The 22,890-nt window shown below is 38.7% G+C and overlaps 1 protein-coding gene across 11 annotated transcripts in view; it reads left to right on the top strand.

The window, feature by feature from the left end:
- MBNL2 (muscleblind like splicing regulator 2) overlaps positions 1–22,890 on the top strand; it is a 106,616-nt gene that overhangs the window by 8,385 nt on the left and 75,341 nt on the right. The window contains exon 1 of one of the 11 annotated variants that reach the window (XM_071430952.1): positions 4,034–4,186. The exons of 9 other annotated variants lie outside the window; for them this stretch is intronic. The gene's annotated coding sequence lies outside the window, so the exon portion shown is untranslated. Of the gene's footprint in view, positions 1–4,033; positions 4,187–8,235; positions 8,474–22,890 lie in introns of those variants that run through there. One more of the 11 variants, XM_071430950.1, reaches the window with a different exon arrangement.

The following is a 22,890-nucleotide window of genomic DNA, read 5'->3' as shown; positions in this document are numbered from 1 at the left end:
CTGTCCCTGAAGGAAGGGACAGAACTCTTTGATGGTTAATGCAATCCTGTCTTAACAGGCAAACCTCTCCTTGTGGGTCTGCTGAAGATAGCTTTGGGGGATGAGGTGACATTACAGTTGCCAAAAGGGCAGTGAAATTTAGTTTCAAATCTTAAGTTTATAAGTCTATACACCCCACAGCAAGACACCTGTGCAGTCTTAATCTTGTACTTTTTGCCTGCATTCCCCTTTCCTTAGTAGTACTACCTTTAGGTAAGCCAAAGGTAGTGGACAGGATATGTTCTAATTGTATTGTGGCTCTACTAATATGTGTTAGTGGTTTTATTTATCCTTATTAGAGCTGATATGAGGGGGAACAGCCAAATGAATGGTTTTGTCAATTTATAATACTTTCTTTTGAAAGAGAGAGAGGAAGAGGAGAGTTGGAGAAAAATACAGAATGGGGGAAGTAGCTGTATTAGAAAGCTGGATGCTATCCCTTTGTAGACATTTCACTACAAATAAACTCTCCATTCCATCTTTGGCTCTCTGGTGAATGAAGTCCTGTATGCATTTTGATTTTTAAAACATTTTTTTCTGTAATTTGCTTCATTTTTCTGGTGGTGGGATTAAATATTGACACGTGCTACTTGAAACATGCTGTTTTCAGAGGTCATGCTGTTGGATGCCATTTTATCCCACACAGTACTTCTGCTAGAGGACCTTGTTTCTTGCCCTGCATTACTCATACTTGTTTGCTTTTTTTTTTTTCTCTATGTGAAAACAATTCTTGTTTCTCTTTGTGTTTACAGTTACTTATTTCTTGGTTTCTGTTACATGACATTTGGGAAAACTGAAGGTTCATGTTCATGTATATAGTATTTTGTGGCAGAGTAATTAGGCAAAGATCCACATGTAATGTTTAAAAGCATTATACAACAAAGTGTTCCTGACACTTCACAGTAATCAGAAAACAAGCTGAAAAAAAGCAACCTCTTTTGAGGTGCATATGGAAATTTGGTGCAAAACTCATGACTGAATGCATCTAAGTCTAATGTTTAAAGAAAAGCTTGCCTAAGTGAGCACAAACTCGTAGACTTCACAAAACAGAGCTACCTGTTAACCAAAAGACTAGTTGCTTGCCAACAGTTCACTTGGCATAGCTTTCTCCTACCTGTCATCCATACTTCACAGAAAGAAATAAAACCCTGCACTTATATATTCCAGGCCCTCTCTTCTTGCCAAAGTAATGCTTTTTTAATTATATAGAGTCCTCTGCTCTTACATGTGTGGGTTATTAATTGCTGTAAAGGGGTGAGGGATTGAAAGCTGCTCTTACTGATTTTAAAAAACAAAAATTATCCAATTGGCTTTCATTTTCTGTGAAGTTTCCTGGAGCCTATTTTCTCTGCTTACAGTGGAGATTGCTTGCTGATTTTGCTGCATGCCCCTGAGCATCTACCCTACAGACTCAGGCTGTTAAGAGGCAGCTTGTAGAGAAATGGGAGGCAGCATCACCTCCTAAATTAGGTTGTTTTACACCTGTATTGCAGGAGTGTGCAAAAACAATAGCATAATTTTAATGAATTAGAAAGAGCAAGTTGAATTATTTTTATGCTAATTGAAGATGGGAAAATTCAAAAGGTAGCTTAGTTTCAGTAGCATTTTTTCCCTTTGAGTTCATAAAGGATTAATAAAATAGAGCTTTTGATTTAAAGGATAATTAGAGAGTTCTCATTACATCACTCATTTAAAGATGTATTATTTGGGGCCATTGCTTGAATTATATGCAAATATATTTGAGGCTGATGGCTGAATCTTCATAGATTTAAGACTACTGGGTTTACATGTAGAAAACTTACTTGGACTATATCCCTCATATAGTTACATGAAGTACTAATTTTAGTAATTTACGAGCTTCTTGGAGGAAAACTCTTGCTCCTGTGTCTTCCCAATATGTTGGAAATCCCCAAGATAAGGAGCAGAAGTTTAGTAGATGCATCCTCCACTACATTCCTTGAAACACAAGAGGGTTTTCCTGTGCCCATGTGACTTTGTGGCTGAGGTTAGTAGGTTTTATGAAAAGGTGATTTATCAAATGGTTTCCTCCTGTTGTGGCTTTGAATAGGAACTACTCCAAATCTGAGGCCAGAACAATGGGTATGGAGGAAATTAGTCATGGAGGGGTCTGAGGAGGAAGGAGCATGTTTTTATCAGTGATGGAAGAACTTCCCAGTACATGGGAGTCTTGCTAAAGATGATTTATGCATCAGTGGGTGGGGCTGGATTACACCTTTGCATTGTTTCCAGCTGAGTATTAAAAACCTAAAGGTACAATGCTCACTTTCTTCTTAATTTGATACATTTGGGAAGTATTCTTTCTAACCACATGGATTTGCAATACATTTTTATGAAGGCTTAAGCATTTAGTGTTTATTTCAGCTGAAGTCAAAGACTCAGGAGGCTTCCATCAGGTAAGTCCCTGGCTGTGGCATGTATTGTACAAATTAGGAGGACATGAAGTCAGTTAGCAGAGAGAGATTTATCTTGAATTTATGATACATGTTTCTGGCTTAAATAGTGCTTGTACTTTTACACTGTGATTCCTTGTGATTCATAAAACATATTCTGGACAGGGTTCAGCAGCTGATGATAAAGGGTTTCTGTTTTGTATATAACCTTTTTACATTCTGCTGGAAGTTTTGGGAAGATCTGTTCTGATAGGAATATTTCTGAGGAAATGGTTCCATTTTTGGATGGGTACAGGTATCTCAATATATGGCATCTAAAATGGCACTAGACAATTTTATATCTGGGACATCTGTGTGGGTATGGCAGATATAAGACATACCAGTAACCCAGTCCTTCCAGTGATGGCCACTGAAGGCCAACAGAAATTCCCTAGGCCGTCTAGAAGAAACTAGATATCTGGGTTTGGATTATTAAAATTTCAGTTTTAATACTTCCATGATTTGGTGTTTCAGATGAGCAAACTGAAAACTGCTTTTTATTCAGCTGTCATGAAGAAAAACAGAATCACTTTCCTGAAAAAAACTTTTGCATAAGTCAGTGTTCTAAGAGTAAGGCAGTGTAGGTGGTTTGCCAATTTATTTTTCTGAGCTTATTATTTTGCCAGTTTATAGTATCTGCCTTATAGAGTCAGCAAGATAATGGTTATTTTACCAACCTTCCCTCTCCCCAAAAATGTCCCCTCCAAAACAAAAAAGAAAATCAAGAGGAGAATCCCAGTTCAACTTTTCTTAGATTAATTTGGTGTCCATCAGTTGTTCAATGGAGGAAAGCGTGAGCAAGTGCAAAGATTGCTGTTCAGTCAGGGGAAAAAAAAAAACCTGGAACATGTTCAGCATAGCTTAGGGAACAAGCTTATGTAGCTTATATAGCAACATAGCTGGAACATGCTTATGGCAAGCTGAGGATTTACACCAAAGCTGTGACTGTACATTGTCAAAATACAGGTGTCCTTTAGCCCTATGCTAATGTCTTTAGTTATTTGAACTGATTTTGAAAATCTCAAGTGCTGTCCCGTGTATGTAACAGAAATATCTAAATATTTATGTTCCTAATAAGGCTTCTTCTGTAGTAAGATTTCATCTCCTACATGTTTAATGAAGGACATGATAGAAGAAGCCTAAGGGTGACCATCTCAGGTAACCAATACAGAAACACAGATGCTTTTAGGATATGATGGAATCTCTTAGAATAGCTACTTTGGGATAGGATGAATCACAGCCCACAAATGCCTATTTCTCTTCAGTGACTATAAAGAGAGAGGGGGAGTAGAGTGACTCAGTGAAATGTGGTTGTTTATATTTGGTCAAATGTATTTTGAGCTAAGTGCATAAGGCTACAATCCTGAGGCAGCTCAGCTCTCCATGGCACCTGGTGTATGTGCCTCAAACACTCAGCTACAAAAGCCTGGTTGGAGTGAACTGCAGTTCTTCTCTGGCTGATGCCTTCATCACCCTTCCCAGCTGGAACCACCCTCTAAAGGAATTGTGCACATGTACTTAGTTTTCATCCTGATGGGGAATTGGTGTCATCCTAAAATAAAGTCAGGATGCAGACTGGATGTGTGCCTGAACCCATGTGTTTGGATCTCACAATTTAGACATGGCTTAAACTCCTTGTGCAAGCAGCGGAAGGAGAGGGAGCATTTGGAAAGCCTCCAGGAGCCACCTTAATTTTGGTAAGATTGATTCCTAACATGTAACTTGAATATGTGCTTGCTTCTGTGGAGTGTTTCCATTTTATATTTCTCTCAGCATATATATGATGAAAATAGTTTTCCTTTCTGTGCACAATCTCCAGTTTTCCTAGGTTAGGGAGATGTTGGGATGTCTGGGAGGTAGGAAATTAAAACAGTTGAAAAGCCAGACTTAAAGTTCTTGTGATTAAGCCTATTTTTAAAACAAAAATTAGACCCATTCTTTCAGAACCTGTTCCCAGTTAGTAACTTGGAATTTTGATATTACTCTCTAAATTTTAATTTAATAATGATTTCCACCATCCTTTCAGCCCCAATATAGATATTGAGGTATTTTGCAAAAGCTGGCAACAGTGGTATTATGCATGAGTGCCTAGTTTTAAAATCTTGGCAGCTGCTTTGACTTTTCTTTATGCTGTCATTCAGACCATAGCTACCAAAGCTGAATTTTGCTTGTAGTAACAGTTGTGGGAAGTTACTAAGGGAAGAGTCTATTACTGACACAGGAAATGGCTTTACAGTTCTTTTTGTCATTGCCAAACTTACCAAAACGTCACTGTTGCCATAGGTCATCTAGGCACAGCTCAAAATCATCGATCTGCTGCAACTGAATATCACATAAATTGCTTGGTGACTTCGGTGCTAGTGTTACATATGTTCCACCCTTCTTGCAAAACTCCCTTTAAATTGACAAGTTTTGTTGCTTCTGGAATTAGACCTAATTGCTGTGATTCAAGAGTAAGGAAGGAAAAATAACTGTGTGGGTTCTGCATTTTTCAGTTCTCCTCCTCTTTATTGCTTCCAAACTTTTCTTCAAAAGTTGTATCAAGACCATTCAGAAAATTGTGTGTAATAGTCACTGATAGAAGCATTTTTCCCTTGATTCATTAATTACAGGAGCATATCAGGCAGAGCAGATGGCATTTTTTGAGTTGGGAATTTACCTTTGTTATTCTTTGTTGAGTTTGACATGTGAATTTCTCAGCTTCTCTAAGATGATATTGTTTTGCAATTAAATACATAATATGGTTGTATAAATCAGACTGAAAATTTAATTTCTGGTCTTTTTCTTTGTAACTGATGTGAAAAATGAATGGATACATGGGCACATCTCCATTTGAGAACTACTCACTCCTCAACGTACAGAGCAATTATTTTTAATTTATATTTTTTTTTTGCATGAATGAAGTCATGCCTTACTCCGATACTACTCAAGTGCCAGTTCTGAGAAAGAGCAGAAATTTTCTCTTGAGCTTTTTGATGGGTCTTAACTAAAGGGTTCACAAATGGGATGTGATGTATTTTCAGCATGCCGAATTGGGTTGAGGGCCTTCTGATCCTGTGTCATGCGAGAATCTATAACATAACAACCCACATGAGGATCTGGGTGGGTGTGTGGCTGCTGGCTTTGCGTTTGTGATTCAGGAGTCCTGGGAATGCTGTCTGGAAGCACCCCAGCCCCGTTTGAGTGCAGTTAGAGCTCTGCAGTGGCTGAAGACAGTGTGTGCACTGTGAAGCAGTGGCACAAGAAATTGGGTTGTGCAGGCAGTGCTGAGCCCGTGCCTTTTCAAAGGTTGTGTCAGCAGTGACTTGCCTTGGGTTTGTGGCAGGGAAGGGTTGAGGGAGCTTGCAAGTTGGAGCGAACTAATGGGCCACAGAAGCTGTCGGTGGGGGCTGTGGTATGGATGTGCCCGGCTCTGTGGAGAGGGCATCCAGCTCCTGCTGACTGGTGCTGCTTGTGCTGCTTACTCTGCCTCGTCTGGCAGGGGCACCATCCTCCTCTCTGCTGTAACCTGCTCGACTAGACCAGCCAGATTCTGGCTCCTGCATCTATTCCTCCCTTTCCCTCTCATCACTCTCTCCCTCTTCTGCCTAGCCTCGTGGTATGTTTTGGCCCACCTGCCCTTTCTGACGGTCCCCTCTGCAGTGTGCTCGGAAGGGCTGTCTCACGCACGTCCGTGGGGCACCAGCCGCAGGGTCATGAGAGCAACAGGCGAGGTTGTCTTCCTGCTGTCAGCTCCAATGTCTGGTCTCTGGCAGATGGGAGCAGCAGTTACAGGGGAAATCCTGCTAATCTCCTGTAACTTGAGCCCATTACATGCTCAGTCGCACTGTGGGGCTGGTGCCTTTCCAGCCACATATGGACGGATGGCTGAAGGAAGGAATCAGACGCTCGCTGCAGAACACTTTCCGAGATTTGCACTGTAGGGATCAGAAACAAAAATTAAAAAGATGCTGTGAGTCAGCTGAATATTAGTAGGTTTTAAAGCTTTGTCAAATAGGAAAATATTTTCATATGCATTAGCAAAACATATAAAAACCCCTCCATATAAAAAAAAAAAAACACCCCGAAAAGCAACATCAAAAAAGCACTTTGCCAAATTTCAAGGCTGCCCCAACATCGGCAGAGGAGCCAGAGTTCCCCAGTGAGTTATAAGGATGGCAGAGCAACATGTTTTTGTCTAGGTTATCTCAGAAATAGGCAAACTGTGTTTTGGCAGAAAAGTCAATAAATCCTGCAGCAGATGTCCAGCATGGAAAATTTTTAACAAGGGCAGCTCAAGTTTGGCAGAGTCAAAAGAATGTGGAAAATCCTGATGAGATGCACCAAGCCATCTTAATAATGGGTGGAGTTACTATCCTTGTCCCCAGGGTCTCTCAAACCCACCAAAATCAACTATTTTTTTTTTTTTTTCAGGAGGATTGTTTTGGGTTTTTTTAATATAGGGCAGAATAGAGAGGAATGGAGAGGGTGATTGAACAGAAAGTAAGGGCTGGCTGGCAGGAACCTTCTTGGCAGGAACACGTTTCAGCCATGCCTGGAAGGGGAGGGTTTTCACAAATTGTGTGGGAGATGGTGGAACCCAAAGGAGAGTTGCTGCTTGCTGGATAGAGGAATAATGGATTTTTGGGAAGCTGTGTTTATAATATGCAAAATAGTCCACAGGAAACAATGGGGCCTTGGGACGGAGCTGCCAGTGAATGAGAGCTTTGTTTTCCTCTTGTCTATTCATATTTCTAAACTTTTAGTGGCATTTTAAACACATTTTACACATTTTTTTGTGTAATGTCTTGAATTGCCTAAACTGCTGCCTAAAGTACTGTTGCCCTGCAATCTTTATCCCTTTTTGGATAAAAACTGACTTTCAGCTTAAGCTCCTTTTTGTATTTTTCTTAATTGCAACTCTTGTTTAATAATCCTTGGCTGCTCTGTTCTCATGTTTTAAAACTTTAGAAAAATTTATAGGAAAACTGGTTGACAGCAGACCTTGTGTACCAAGCATGTCGAGCTGCCCACAGCTTGACTTGAAAATGGCAACTGGTATCGTAGTCCTTATGCCAGAACCTTGACACAAATGAACATCAGTTGCAAGCTAATTGCATGGACTTCAGTTTAGATGCTGCTGATGGGATTTGCCTGCCATGGATATGAATTAAAACACCATCATATAGATTGTGTTTTCATTGAGAAGCATACCTGCAGTCCCTAACAACCGGTCTGAAATAATCGAAAAGACGTTATGGTTGTATTGCTGTTAAATGCAGACACAGATTATGCAGTATTAAAACGAGAATATTACTGCCTCAATCGGAGGGTGTTTTGGCTGCATGTTAAAATAAAAGACAGATGGTTTGATTTATTATGGTGCATGTCTCACCTTTGCAAACAAGACAGCACCACTGCAGTTTTGCAGTTTCAGAAACGTTGTTTGTGCACGCGTTTACGATTAGCAAAAGCTTTGAAAATCCTTGTGCAAGAAATGCTGAAGCTGCTGTTGCAGTGGAGGGAAAGGGAGTTGTTTTTGCTTTTGCTGTGTATGTTATTTCACAGAGCTATCGCTTTGCCTCACCAGTAAAACTCCTTCCCTGTGCGAGGGAAATTCCTGGTTCATTGGTATGGATGCATTGTTTTTACACATTAGAAGTGCTGTGTTGCTGTGTCAATCATCCCGTTAGGATCAGTTTAAGAGCAGTAGGGCTGACGAAGCTGGGTGTGATTGGCTGCCATATGCTGGGAGGGCTCTGTGAGAAGGAAGGGCTGCAGTCTTTCAGCAACAGAGTTTAGGCTGTGTCTGCTTCATCATCTGAGGAAAAATCCCCCGATAAGTCACAAGGCTTTCTGAGAAAAAACCCCAAAACATTACAGGCTGCTCATCGTTTTGTGCGAGAATTAGTTACCATGATGCGATGGGGAAGATGTGGCTGTTTGTTTGTATCAGATGTTCCTGTTCACGTTGGGAATGTGTCGAATAGACAGGGCTAAACAAGGTAGGAGGATCGTTGTCTTTTATCCAATGTTTCAAGAGTTTGCTGCAGTATACTGCATACGGTATGTGTTGCTTAGGGCAGTCAGGAAAACACTGTGTCTCCTGTGAATGGATTCTGTTTGGGTGAAATAGGTGGATTTTATGGTAACTTGTTTTCAAAGGGTATTAATTTCCAGTGTAAATAGCTCTCTTCAGAAATAGAACATGAGTATATGCATATTAAAACAAGTAAAAAAAGAAATAGGTCAGTGTGTTTCAGAAGTGCTGCTACCCTAATTGGATTTTTAGCTGGGTTGTTGTCTGGAAGTGCAGCCTAGATTTAAGAAGGAGAAGGAGTCAACCTGGAAATCTGTGAAGTTTATAGCAGCTATGTTTGAAGATTTAGGTGAATTAGACCGGCTGATCTAAATAATTCCCTATCGGAAGCTTTAACTGAAGCCAAGACTGCCTGGTTTAGATTTGTAGGAGTATACAACAAGATTACAGTATTTTACCCTGTTATAAAACTATAGGGTTTTTTTCACTGTGCTGTGATTCCTTGTGCTCTTCAATGAAAGCCGGGGGAATTTTTCATAACGTAGTTTAGCTTACTGTAGTTTATTGTAGAAAACTGCCCTTTCCAGATCTTTGTCTAGGCAGCAAAACAGAACCTGTACATGAAAACAAGGAAAACAAGGTTAATAATATGTGCTGCAATTATCTGATCTTTATACATTTTTAATGAGAGAACACACAGCTAGCAGAATAATTTAATGAGCGGGCTGGCTTTTAGAGCAATGATTTCACTGTGCTAAGGCACATCAACTTTCTTCCAGAGGAGGAGCCTCAGTAAGGAATGGAGAAGATTTATGTTAAATGCTCTAGAGAGAGCAGAAGTCTGTAAAATTCTGGAAGAATAGAGAAGTTTTCAGTTGTTACTATTATTTTTTAGATAGAAGGCAAACTTTACCATCATGTTGCAGGAGGGGTCTGAGAACATTTCCTCATCCTGTTATATGCTGAAGCCTTTTCAACTTTCTCACACTGCCATATGCATTGATGGTACTCAGTACCTTTTCAGGATGTCACCCAGTTAGTGACCCAAATTAACATGCTGACTTCAGTTGTGTTATAGCAGCATCATTTATATGTACTGTACATATTATACTTGGGTTTTAATTTTTTTTCCCACTAAGATTACCCGTTGGTGAGACAAGAAAATGTTGTATTCTTAATTATTTTGTAATAGCCATGTACATTGCATACTTGTATTCAGCTAAGATGTCAATAGAAAAAATAAGTATATGTACTCAGGAAGACTAAAGATCAATTTCTTAAAGAGAAAGCAGGTAGAAGAACCTTTTGCTGCCTAAAAAAACTTTCGGTGACGTAATTTTGGGGGGAAAGTTTCAAGATTTCCTTTATCCTAGGAATGAATTACATAAGTTTTAACAGTATTGTGGCAAGTAGGCCCTTCTAGCCCAACTGTCCATAGAACCACTGTCCATTGCCCCTCCCATTCTTCAAGGAGAAGTACAGCACATGCACTCAGAACTCCTGATATCACCTCCCAACTCCTCACAGCTCACTCTGCTCAGGGAAGGTTGATACGACTTCCCTGCTCCCCGGCCAAGTACTTGCTGGAGACCTGTGGCTGGGTTGTTGACACATACTCAGTTCATGAACCAGTTATTTTTGAAGGCTACAGTCTTCTAAGTCAAAACAACCTTGTGTCTTTTGAAAATTTCAAGATCTGCTAACAAATGTCAGGATGTAGAGCATTATTATTACAAATCCATAGGGTATGGATATATATGTTTAACTCTCTATAACTATTGATTGAGAGTTAAATGTGTTGCTTGTGTGCAGATTGTGTTAAGCATGCAAGGCAAAGACTGATAATTAGAAGCAAGTAAAATAATATTTTTCAAGAAATTTCTCAGTAAAATATGAGACAAATATTTAGTTATTGCAAAGAAAACTGTTTTCATGCAGAGCTCTCTGAGAAAACTTTTCAGTTTCCTGTTTTGAGACAATCTCTTTCAGAAAATTTCAGTGTCTGGTTTCTGTACCTTGTAAATCACAATATCTGGAGTTGTCTTGTTATGGCTGACTACCAGAATGAAAATTTGCATTCATCACTTAGTCAAGTAGTCTGTATCAAACTACTGACAGACATTCAAATGACAAAAGGATTTATAAAAATTATTTCCTGGTAAAGGTGCATATATGTACTACTACTTTATATGATTAGGTAAATGAACCTTCAGCTTACAGAGTAGAGGTGGTAGTAAATATTCTGTGTTTACATTTATTTGGTATTAAAAGTATTTCAGACCAGATTCTGGTGTCTATTTAATTTAGTAATATCTTTTCTACTTAATTGCTCTGTGTATTTCATCAGAGCTATTAGTGTGGTAACCTTCCAATGTGCAGTCTGTCTGTTTTCAAGGAATAATTACTTTGTTTAGAATGACTCTATTTTCCTAAGATAGAATTTTCTAATGAGCTAGAGGTCCTGAAGTATAGTGCTTGACAATAGAGTGATTATAAAGGCAAATCAACTTCTTAGTGTGTGAATGTACGTTTTACAGAAATGTGAGATAATTATGTGCTACCATTTTTAATTTTTTTTTCTGAGCAAGAAAAATGGCTCTTAATGTTGCGTGGGATTTCCGGCACTCAGGTATCACCTCAGCTGTGAATGAATTATCTTCTCTGTTGCTCAGAAATGTGTCAGAAATTATCTGTACTGTGTTTACTTGTAAAAGCTCAGTAAAATATTCCATTTTTATAATACTGAGAGATGAGAAATAAAGTGTTTAATTGAAATAAATCATTTTGCAAACAGTTTTAACACATTGCTAATATTTAAATTCCACGTGATAGCTATTAGTGATACTGTGCTAGAAATTTCTGACTTTGAGGATTGTTTTTTCTCTTCCAGGGAAGAAACACTTTTTTTAAAGTCAAATTATTTTTTCCCCTTTTTTATGAATATGGCTGTTGCAAAATTGGAGCAAAAGATAGCTAAATCACTTTTAAAAAAATTTGTTAGTGTGTATTTTCTTTTTAAAACCTGTGATTGTGAAGCTAATTTGATGTGTTTTATACAATGTATTATGGTTAACTAATGTGCACCAGTGCTATGTAACTGGTCTGTAAACAGGCTGAAATTATAGCCTGAGGAAAATAAAACTCATTTCAAGAGAGTGTCAGTGCTGAAAACTAGTTCAAATAATAGCAGTATTAACTGTTTGACTAATTAAACTAATCTCCTTATACATTATTGGCAAATGCAGCGACAGTTGTTGGTTATTGATATATAGAGTCTTCTTTTTAAAAAGTCTTCTTTTAAAAGCAAACTTTTTTGGCTCTATTTGGAGTAGAGAGTGCATGAGGAGAAAGAAGTTATGCCCTTTCTGGAATCTGCTAACTTCTTAATCGCCACAATTTTTTATTATTCCTTTGTAACCGGGCTGTTAAAACACCGAGCTCTCTCTCTGATAATGCTGGCAACGTCAAGTTCTTCGTTCCCTATTTCAGTCCTGCTAAAAAAGGAAAAGTCTGGGGCTCTGAAGATTGAAGAGCATACCTAACAGGGGATTATATGCACAATCCTTATAACTAACACAAAGAAATACTAATTATGTAGGGGACTCTTTGTGCTACTGATGATTACTAAAGCTGTTGAGAATTGCCAGTTTGCTGCTGCTGCAGAAGACTTGTAGGATTTCTGGAGTCATAAGTCTGGCAAAAGACCTGGTGGGCTTGTGATGCCTGAAACTTTGCCAGCTAGAACAGCTCAGCTGTAAACAAATTGATAAACACAGAGGTTCATGCTCTTTTTATTATTTATTTTCTTTTTCTTCCTTTTGTTTTTCCTTTTCTTTTCTCCCTTCTTTTTTATACCTAGATATATGTCCACGAATACTTACACACGTACATAATATACACACACTCATAAAAAATAATTTTTCATCTTTGTGATTTTTGTTATACAAAAACAATAGCTAATAAAGACAGTGGGAGGGATTAAGTGATACAGTTATTGCATAAAGAAGTGGATCAAGAAATAGGAACAGATGGTTCATATCAGAGTCTATTAATTTTTTCTATTTTAGATTAATGATTTTTTTCATCAGTTTCTGAGTGGATGATAAACATTTTGGGAGGCGTTTTGGGAAGATCCGGGTATCATACATTGCTGATCTCATAAATAGAGACAAGGTCAGTCTGGAGGTTCATGAGCTGTAAAATCTTCTCTTCTGCAGGGAATACAGCACCTGTGACAGCAGGCAGAATTAGAGAGTACAAGTAAAGAAAAATGCAGGAAGTTTTACCTGTGGTAGTTCTATGGAAGGAGAAAGCTAAGTTTTGGTTAGAAATGCCTTTTTTCTTTTTTTTTGTGGGAATTCTGAAGGCAGCTTTTCAGTATGTTTTTTTGTGTATGATCACTTTTAAGAGGCCTAGGAAATACATTTTTGGGGTTTTAACCCTCTAGTGTTCATTCCTATCCAGACTGAATACTTTAAAACTTGAGTTTCTGAGCAATTTTATGTTGTTGTTTTTTCCCCTACTGCTCTGATATATATACTTCAGGTATGTTAAATGGCACAGTCCCCCAGCCCCTAGTTTTCTGAATCTCTCATGATTTATGTACTTTACAGGTGTCATAGGCAGTGTTTTGAACTTAGTCTAAAACTAACCTACAATTTCCCAGTGACAAGTTTTCCATTTTTTCCCGTTGCTCAGAAGGATGATGTTTCAATGCTGTGTTTCAGCATGTCAGCTTTGTGCCTTCACAGTCTCCTTTGGCAGCTCTCTGCGGGACACTCCTGCTAATGTCTGGTGGGTAAAGTGGCTGCCTCGTAGGACTGGCAAAGCCCTATTTTAGTTCATTTAAATATTTTTCAGGTATTTCCTTCCACTTTTCACTATCTGCAGTGCTGTTATCAGCAGCTGTATGCATATTTCAAGCCTAGAGCTGCCTTAGTTTGTCAGCAGACCCCTCTGGCTGTGCCCCTGGCAGGACAGGCAGGCTCACTGCCGGCAGGAGCATACCTCCACACCCAGTTAATGATTCAGGACTTCAGCACTGCCTCACTCTTATTTACTTAAAAGCCTGTGATAACAGGTGTGGGATTTCTGTGATGGCTGTGTTCACCTGTGGCTGTGAGGAGACCAATGCCAGCTTTCTCACCTTCATCTCCTCACCCCGTAGCCAAAAAGTGCTGTTGCCTGGGGCACCTCCTGCAGCTGGCATCAGGCTTGTGCAGAGGAGGCCGCCGGTGCGTGGGCTGCTGGTGCTGGGGATTGCAGTGCTGCAGTCCTTATTGGCATGCTGAACATGCTCTGGCAGCACGGCGCGCCGCTGTCCTGGAGTCTAGCGCTTGTCTTTAAAAACTTTTTCTGCTTTGTGTGTGGGTTTGTTTTTTTTTTACAATTCCCTTGTGTATTTTAGTTCCCTGCTGCTAATGCTGGGAAACACTCTGGGGATGGATCACTTTATTGCCATAATTTTAAGGAAGTTGGGGTGGTGGCTAAAACTCCAAGATTTTCTCTGTCACATTGTAGATGGCATGAAAGGCTTTGAAAGTAGCCCTACTGATGTGTTTATAAAGCCAGTGCACTTTCCACTTTTCCCCCCCTCCTTTTTTTAAAGACCTCATTTAATGCTCAGGACTTTGCAGTGAGGCCACTTTCAAAGGCTTTAGTATCCACAGTAGCAGCTCTTTGAAGTGGAAACGCCAGCAGGGAACAAGCCTTCAGCTTAATCCTTGGTGTAAAAGGTCCTAAATGGTAAGAAGCCACAACATCCCTCTCAGTGGGAGGAGCTGGAGAGTGATACCTGCAACTGAATCTGTATCCTGGACCTCATCTGTGGAGCTAAAACTGGTTGGACACTTCTGTAGGACAGGAGGGATGCAGTCCCTCTCATCTCTCTGGCTTTTCACTCTGGTTCTGTCCCAGCACTTTCTTGAGGAGGAGGGCACAACTGAGAGGTGAGAGAGTAAGGCCTGAGAGCAAACATGGCTGTGCTTGGGTTTGTTTGCTCTCTCAAGTTGCTAAATCTTTCCTCTGGAGTGCACAGCCAGTGCCACAATCCATCTGCTGGTCCTTGTGGGCATTTGTCTGTCCAGTTAGGTTGGTGGCTTCATGGTGGGCCCAGGTGCTTGTCTCCCCTTTGGCACAAGGAGGGTGAAGGAGATGGTGCTTTTTGGTCACCAATGACTCATTTAAATGCTCAAAGCTAGGTGGGATGAGTCTGTCATCTCTGAAATACATTTGTTTGAAATAGGAGATTCAAATGTTGAGTTTCTTGCGTTGGGGCTTGAGGATCAGTGTGTTCCTATGGATTTGTAGCCAGTCTTGGTTGCAGAGCTAGGCTGCTTGTAAGGAGCTGCCCTCCAAAAATGAGGAAGGCAGAAGATGGCAGTGCCTTGACTGGCATGTGGCTTGAGCTGCCAGGGGTGAGAGGCTTTTTGAGGGGGGCTTTCCTTCTCAAACATAGTAGCCATTGTTGTTTCTGATGACTATTTAAATAATCTGATTTTTAATTAAAAAGTTATTTTTTAACTTGTTGGTATTTTTTACTTTCAACATGTCGTCTGCCATTTAACTTCATCCTTGTGCTGTTTGCTGTGTACAAAAACAGCTGTCTTTTCTGTGGCTTCCCCACTGGTAAATGACTGAACACTCCCTGCCTCCTAGTCAGGATCTGGTGATCCTCATCATCAGCCTGTATGAATTTCATATTCTTTCTTTTGTCAAAAACCTCACTGCTGCCTGTTTGTACATGTAAGCCTTTCTGCAGTGCTGATGGTGCTGTTACTGTTCTCTCACTCTTTTATCACTCCAGAGTTACATGCTCCATGACTATACACACTAGTGTAATTCCTTTTTGTTTCCCTTTGATAGTGCCAAATGTTCTGCTTGTTTTATACTCCATCAGCTGCTGAATATTTTGCAGAAGTCTTCACCGAATTGCCTCTAATGTCCACATGATCTTTCCTCTGTAGCAGTGTCTTGTTGGAACCTAGTGTTGTGTGTTTGCTATTCATTAGTTGTCTTTTTCTCCCCTCATCTGCATTATTGTGCCTATCTTTATGTTAAAACTGATGTCATTTTATCACCTAGCAAGCTCATTATCATGAGATCCTTTTCTAACTCCTCACAGTTGGCTTCAGGTATGACTTCGCAAAAATTTTATGCTAACTGCAAACTGTCTTATTGATTATGGCTGTTGTTGCAAAGCAGAGAAGGAAACTCTCTTGGCAAACCTAATTATGAAAATTACAGTATATTATTAGAAGTAAAACATGATATTTCATCTTGGGAGTTTGTTGTGAACTTCTGCACTGACTTTAGTCTTCATATTATCTGCAATGCTTAGCACTTTTTGCTGCTCTTTTAAATTAAATTTCTTTAACATCCACAAGGCCTAAGTCATGACGATAACTGGGTTCCACAAAAATCATCAGGTTGCAAAGATGAGATGATTAGTTTGCTTTAATTTTGCTTAATTTTGAGCTTTTAGGATTTGTATTTCCTAGCTCTTCCTTACCATTGTCAGAATTGTACTTCTTAATGAAAACTGGCAGTTGCTTGTAAACATACTTGTAGGTGATAAGGTTTTATGAAATGCACTTGATGTTTTCAGATTTCCAGTGAAATGGGCAAGAGATAGCTGTGCTGCAGTGGCTTCTCTTCTTAAACTTGAAGATTCTTGTAATAGGAATTAAAACAGACTTAGTAGTAATATTCTGCTTTGATGAGGATAACCACCTGTATCTATCCCATCTGGGTCTCCAATCAGCAAAACATCAGCATACTTTTCACTTAGGGGAAAAGTATATGTGATGATTATAATCTTTGAAGTGCTTCACTGCAAGGTAAAAATGATTTTCTTGAAACAGGACATTAAAATTTGTGGACAGGTTTCTACTCTTCTGCTTTCAATTTTTTTTTTTTTTTTAATTTGTGTGGCTATTTTGACTCAGTTTTGCACTTAGGAAATTTAGGGTACATGATGCAGGATTATTCTTTAATTGTTTTCCTGATGTACTTTGTTCATGTGGAAATTTAGGGTACATCATGCAGGATTATTCTTTAATTGCTTTCCTGATGTATTTTGTTCATGAGGTGAAAAAATATAGGACATTAAATTGTGGATTTTCATTCAATTTTACAGAATCATAGCAATTAAATTGACCACTCCCCCAATATGTAAATTGAGTGAACTTTTGTTGTAAGAAAGCATAGAGCTAGAATACCTCTGCATCTTTGTTGTCCCTCTCTTTTCTGTCTTTTTAGAGTATAATTTTTTGGGAGATTGGGGGTTTTTTGGTGGTTTTTTTGGCAGGGGCTGGTGGATTTGGGAGGGCATTTGGTTTGGCTTGTTGTTTCTTTTTGGTTTTGGTTTGTTTTTTTTTTTTCTGGAGGCTTTTTGTTTGTATATTTTTTTTGCTTTTGGATTTTTTGGGGGTTTTGTTTGGTTGGTTTTTTTTGTTGGAATGTTTTGTATTTTTAGGTGGGGTTTTTTTGTTGTTTTTTTTTTTTTTTTTAATAGTGGACAGTCCTATTCAGTTGCTATAAAGTGGTACCATGGTTTCTGTTCTTTCAGGTCATGGGCGGAAGGATAAATGTGGAGAAAAGCCATTCAAGTAGTTTTTCAGGATTTCTAGAACCTATGCATTGTTATAAAGTGTTTATCTCTGTGAAAGCCAAATATTGATAGTGTAAACTTTGCATCCCTTCAAGTTGTAGAGCATTACTAGAGGGCATATAACTCTGACCGGTTGTTTTTTGTTTGGTGTTTTTTTTTTGTTTTGTTTTGTTTTGTTTTTTGTTTTTGGTTTTTTTTTTTTTTTTGGTTTGGTTTTTTTTTTGTTTTGGTGGGTTTTGGTTTTTTTTTTGTTTGTTTTTTTGTTTTTTTTTTTTTTTTTTTTTTTTTTTTGTTTGGGTTATTTTTTTTCTGGTCTGGTATGATTTTATGTCTCACCTGTTTTATCCTGGAAATGCTGTATGAAATGGAAGAAATTTTAACAGGTATCTGGGATCAGAGCATGTACAGGCTGAAGGCTAGAAGTTGTAAATTCTCTTATTTACTAGCTAAGCAAATATTGCACTAAAATGAGGCACATTCAAAACACATTTAAGTAATTTTTGAAAACTTGTTTTTGGAATAGAAATGTGTGTAAGCATAACAGAAACAGTCCACTTCTTATGTTTATATATCCCTGAGTGCTGTTGATGATGTTATTTATTTGACCAAATCAAATTTATTTTTTCTTTTTTGCTATTTATTCACTTTGTAACACAGAAATTTTGACACTGTCTTTCAAAAATGCCAGGCTGTGCTTACCTGTTCTGCCATTGCCAGCAGGACAGAGAAATCTGTGCAGTTACCAGTAAACAGAGATATTAGAAAAAGGTCTGGAAGAGGGCTCTGTCAAACCATTTATAGGAAACGTGTTCAGTTTTCACTGCAAAACATTGCAATTCATTGTGTCAAAGCATGAAAGCACTTGATTTTTCAATGTTTTTTTTTTCCTACTGCTCTTTTCACAGTAAATAGCTGAGTTAAAATAGAAGCTATAATTTGAATATTGAGAAAATTTTTTGATTTAAAGTGGGGACATGCCTGGCTCTGAGACATAGGCTAACACTGCCTAACCTGTATGGCTGCCTAAATCCATTCCCTTTTCAGCTTTTAAGCTAAGAGAAATTAAAACCAAGACTCTATATATTGAAGTTGCTTTTGAAAGATGCTGGCTGGAGTTTTGTTGTGGTTTGTGATTCTCTTTCCTGACATAAACCTGAATGTAGTTTATCTCCTCTTACTGTTACAAACAAATAGACGATATACATGGTAGAAAAATGAGTATGAACTCATCCAATGTCCTTACTGGAGGCCAATAAACTTTCTGAGTTGATTTCTGTGTAGCCTTTCTGTGTTTAAGTACTTTATCTCCTGTTAGTTGTAAATTAAAAAAAAAAAAAGAAAAGAAGTTACTCTCTAAAATGAAACTGAGTTGAAAAGTAACTTTCTTCAAGTGGCGACGGGTGGTGAGCTTTTTGGACTGAGGGAGACATGTTACACAAATCAAAACAACAGATCAATGTGACCCATTTTTATTGGGTCAGTGCTTCTTAATTGGTGCTCAAGCAAAAAGGAAGGTCAGTGGCTGTACTGCACACCAACCCCAAAATTCGTCATCCTGGAGCTCAGGGGAAAAAAAATGTTTACTTGGTAGGCAACGTCTGCAGATGGTTACTGTGCACTCCTTCCAGTTGTAACTCCATTATTTGCCTCAGGACTAAATAGAAGTATTCAAGACTTCCAGGAAAACAGACATTCACCAGAAGTTGCAAGTCATATGAGAAAAGCTCATCTCTTCTTTTCTGCCACTAGTTGCAAGAACAGTTTTAGGGGAAAAGCATTCTCTTTCTGAACTTGTCATAGCTATTTGACAGCTGAATACTGGTTTACTAAATGCAAATTTATTTTATTCCAGAAATAAAGAGCTTTCAGAATTTAGCAGAATTATGTATTATCAAATACAACACAGGTAGCCTTTGAAGTTTTATGTGTTGGTTTTGTTTAGGGGTTTTTGTTTTTTCTTGTGGACAAATGCATGAATTTTGAAAATGAAGTTTCTTACTGTCATCTTCACATGGAACATGATTAAATATTTTCTTTATTCACCTTGGAGGACCAAAGATAATCAGGCAGGAAGCCATCTCTGTTTACAACACAAAAAGGCAATCTACCTTCAGAAGAGACCAATAGAGACCAACCTGTTAAATACTAACTTTTTTTCTTCAAGGCCACGCTAAACCCCCCATTTCTGTTTTTTTCTTAACTGGGAAAGGTCTTTGAAAAAATGGCTTTTAATGGGAGATTTCAGCTGCTGTCTGAACGTTAGTATAAAAACACTGTTTAAAAATATTTTTTAAAAAATCATCTCTGAAGATTATTAATTTAACTATCTACTATTCTATAGGTGACTTTAAGGCTAGGTTGCTGTTCCATCTTTAACTGCTGTAAGATATGAAGTATTCTGACATAGGCACCTAATCAGGTTTTGCAGTATGTCCTGTGAGATGTTTAAGCAGTAAAGCACTTGAATATGTTCTGCTTCATGAGGATTTCTTTAGTTTTGGAAGTAAATAAAACTGGTGTTGTGTATTATGTGCATGCTACTAATGGAGCAAAAGGGGAATTGAATCCTTGTGATAAAATGGACTCTGGTGAAGGCTTGCTTGGCAACCCTCTGAGTACTAAAGATACTACTGAGGTTTTTCTTTTCCCTGCCAGAAGCACTTTGCCATTGTGATAAGTTTGTTCTTCCAAAATATGTTTGAGATGCTTGTGAAATGCTTTGGGTCTGGTAGAATGCAAGAGTGCCTTGCCTAGGCTCCTTTAGACAGGCTCTCAGGTTTTCTTCCTTCTCAGTTGGGTTGCTGAGAAAGATCCCTGCTTCTGGGAGTGTTCCTAGGTGATGCAGCTTGGGGTGTGGAGGAAGGGGTCTTGGTGTTTCTTTCTCTTGTGGTAGGTTTTTAAGTCTTTTTCTCCAAGCTCCACTTCTCCTGGAGCTTTTAGTTTAACACATTCAGGAGTACGGGTGAAACAACGCAGATTCTCTTGAAGTCTTTTGTAATCAGTCATCTTACTCTCCAGCTCCAAATGTGGTTTTCACATTTTTGTGAATCTCCAAAGTCCTGAAGTGTTTCCTTTCATATCCGTGCTCCTCCCCTGAGAGTCTGTGCTTTTGTCAACAATTGTGAGAGCAGTCAGGCTGCTTCTTGGTATCCTGCTTTTCATGCACATTATAAAGGACATTTCTGACAGCAGCATTTGTAAAAGGGATTGAGGAAATCCGTGGAAGTAAAATTCAATGAAACCTATTAAATACAAAGACATCAGTTACAGGTTGTTGGGAGAAAATTCATGGAAATTATCACACCCTGCCTGCCCTGGTTCTGCACTCTTCTGAGGACATCTAGTATAAGTCATAGTCGCAGGCTGCATTTTGGGCAAGATGGACTCTTTGGCTCATCTGCTAGGGTCATCCTTTTGTGTATTGTTATTCTGTACTCAGGTAAAAGGTGGAGGAAATGGCACAGGAATGCTGGTATCTTATCTCAGAATGGTGATGCTGCTTGAATATAGTGTAGGAAATCTGTTCAGCAGGATGGGTTAAGCACTTAAGAGGCAGTTGGAGTTAATAGCATTAGGTAGTGTTCTTGCTGCCCTCACCTTAGGAGCTTGGTTTGGATGTGCCATGCAACTTCCCAGAGCTGGGTAATTTGTGGAGTATAATAATATATATAATAATAATAATATATTATTAATAATGCTGTTGGCCATCTTAAAACATGTGCAGCTTGTGAATTCAATATGTCATTAATTTACATACAGTCCTTGGTTTATTCAGATTTATCCTTGTCTTTCAATGCAAAGGGGTGCTGTTTGTCACATAAATACCTCAGCAAGAATTCTGCCTTCTTGGCTTAGAGCAAAACTGGACTAGAGAAAATAGAAAATTTACAACAGCCTGAGCTCTTTCAGACTGTGCTCCTGTGTAACAGCATGTTATCGGTCCTTTGGCAGGTGAGAACAGTCATTTGATCACACGTTCCCTCCATGCCAGTCTGTAAAAATTTCACAGTACATAAGCACACTTTTCTATAAATATTTTACAGTCCTAAAAAAACATAAATACAATGCATGTCTGCAGCTGGGTGAGTGGAAGCTCCTAATGCACTGGGGTACCCTTTCCTGGGGAATTGGGTTTGATTAATAGCTATTACATGTTTCACTCTGCCAAAAGCAAAACATTTGTGTCCACAAGAGGCCAAGTGGTAACGTCATTGCTGCCGGGGATGATTAACTCTGCTTGCTGAGGCACAGAAACAGAAATTGCTTTTGCCCTTTTGTCAAGGTGGGAACAGAATTTTGTGTATGAAATTGATGCACATAGAGGAAAAAATCAGGTTAATTTGGACTTAGAAAGTGTTTAAGTTAAAAACTGTGAAAAGGTCCAAGCCAAGAGAGGAGGAGTAGAATAAAAACAAAAGTAGTTTGCTAGAAGAAGAAAACTCTTTTCTGCAATTGCATTTTAACTGAAGTATAACAAGCATTAGTTTTTCCAGCATGACTTCGAAACAGTTTGGTTTTTGAAAATACTCTTGTGGTCTGTAGTCATCCACTGACCTAAAGTTCAGCAGAAATATTTCACGGTCCATTAGCAAAGTAGTACAGTGGGTTGCTGAAAAGGTCCCAGGCTGTGTGGGTTGATTCACAGTCAGTGGTACACCTTCCTCCTCACCTACTTCCCCAGGGACAAAGGACATTAGTGTTATTATATTGTAAAGCCAGCTTCAAAGGGAAGCGGCAGGTTTTAACAAGAAGCTCATTGCCATGCTGTAAATAGTGAGGGACATACTAAAAAGCCTGAACCTGGCACATTAGTGATTGTGACAAGGAAAATATGGCTCGTTTAGCAAAACTGATTTGAAGGTCATGCTCAGTTTAAATAAAGCAGACTGGTTTTCTAGTCTGTCCCTGGCCTGAACTTCAGTCAGCTTAACTAAAATAGTTAGGATTGTCTCTACGCTGTGTAAAGTGTTCATCTGAATTACAGTTCACAAGTGTTCATTGCTGGTTGTATAACAGGCAAAGACATGTTGCAATAGTTGATCTCCAAGTCAAGCAAATAAAGTAAATAATGTCTTTTTTGTAAGTCCTGGCACTTCTGACTTGAGCTGCTTCATGTTGAATTAATACAAGACCCAGGATTAGAATTTTAGTATTTTTGGCTACCAGCCACCTGATCAAACAAGTGGGCTGCTTCCCTGATATGGCAGTTCTGGCTTCTTCCTCATTTGAGAAATACTGGTTTCCTCAGTGTGACACGGGAGCTGCTTAACATCTTAAAGTGGAAAAAAACGCTTGAAAGTGATTAAAGAAATGTTTGCAAGTTTTGTTTGAAATTTATAGAAGAATTTATACATGCTCTCCTGTAGTTGAATGGCTCTTCTTAAAAATGTTATGGTGACAGAAAGATTTCCCATTCATGTTTGCCATCAAAGAGTGGATGATGTTTTGTGGAAACCTGTCCTATTTTCTCTTGTTTCTTGAATTTAGGGATTATTATTTTTTTGACTCCACAACAGTTCAGAGGAGAGCGAAAAGCTTGGTTCTGGTTTTAATGCTGTCTTTTTACATAACTCTGCAGACACTACTAAACTCTACTGTGCATTGTTTAGTCTTTTTTAGATACCTAGTAAAAGGGTACATATAAAAATATGAATATTAGACACTGGTTTAAAGAGAAGAACACAAAGCTGGCATAGTACTCATTGATGAATTATACCTCTGTACTGATGCATCTCTTCTGGTCCTGTTTCCCTAGTTTGGAAAGCTGATGG

This window comes from Agelaius tricolor, unplaced genomic scaffold (assembly GCF_023055355.1).
Source record: "Agelaius tricolor isolate 1412-34295 unplaced genomic scaffold, bAgeTri1.0.p SCAF_7, whole genome shotgun sequence".
Taxonomy (NCBI): domain Eukaryota; kingdom Metazoa; phylum Chordata; class Aves; order Passeriformes; family Icteridae; genus Agelaius; species Agelaius tricolor.
This window is presented reverse-complemented; position numbering and strand designations above follow the sequence as displayed.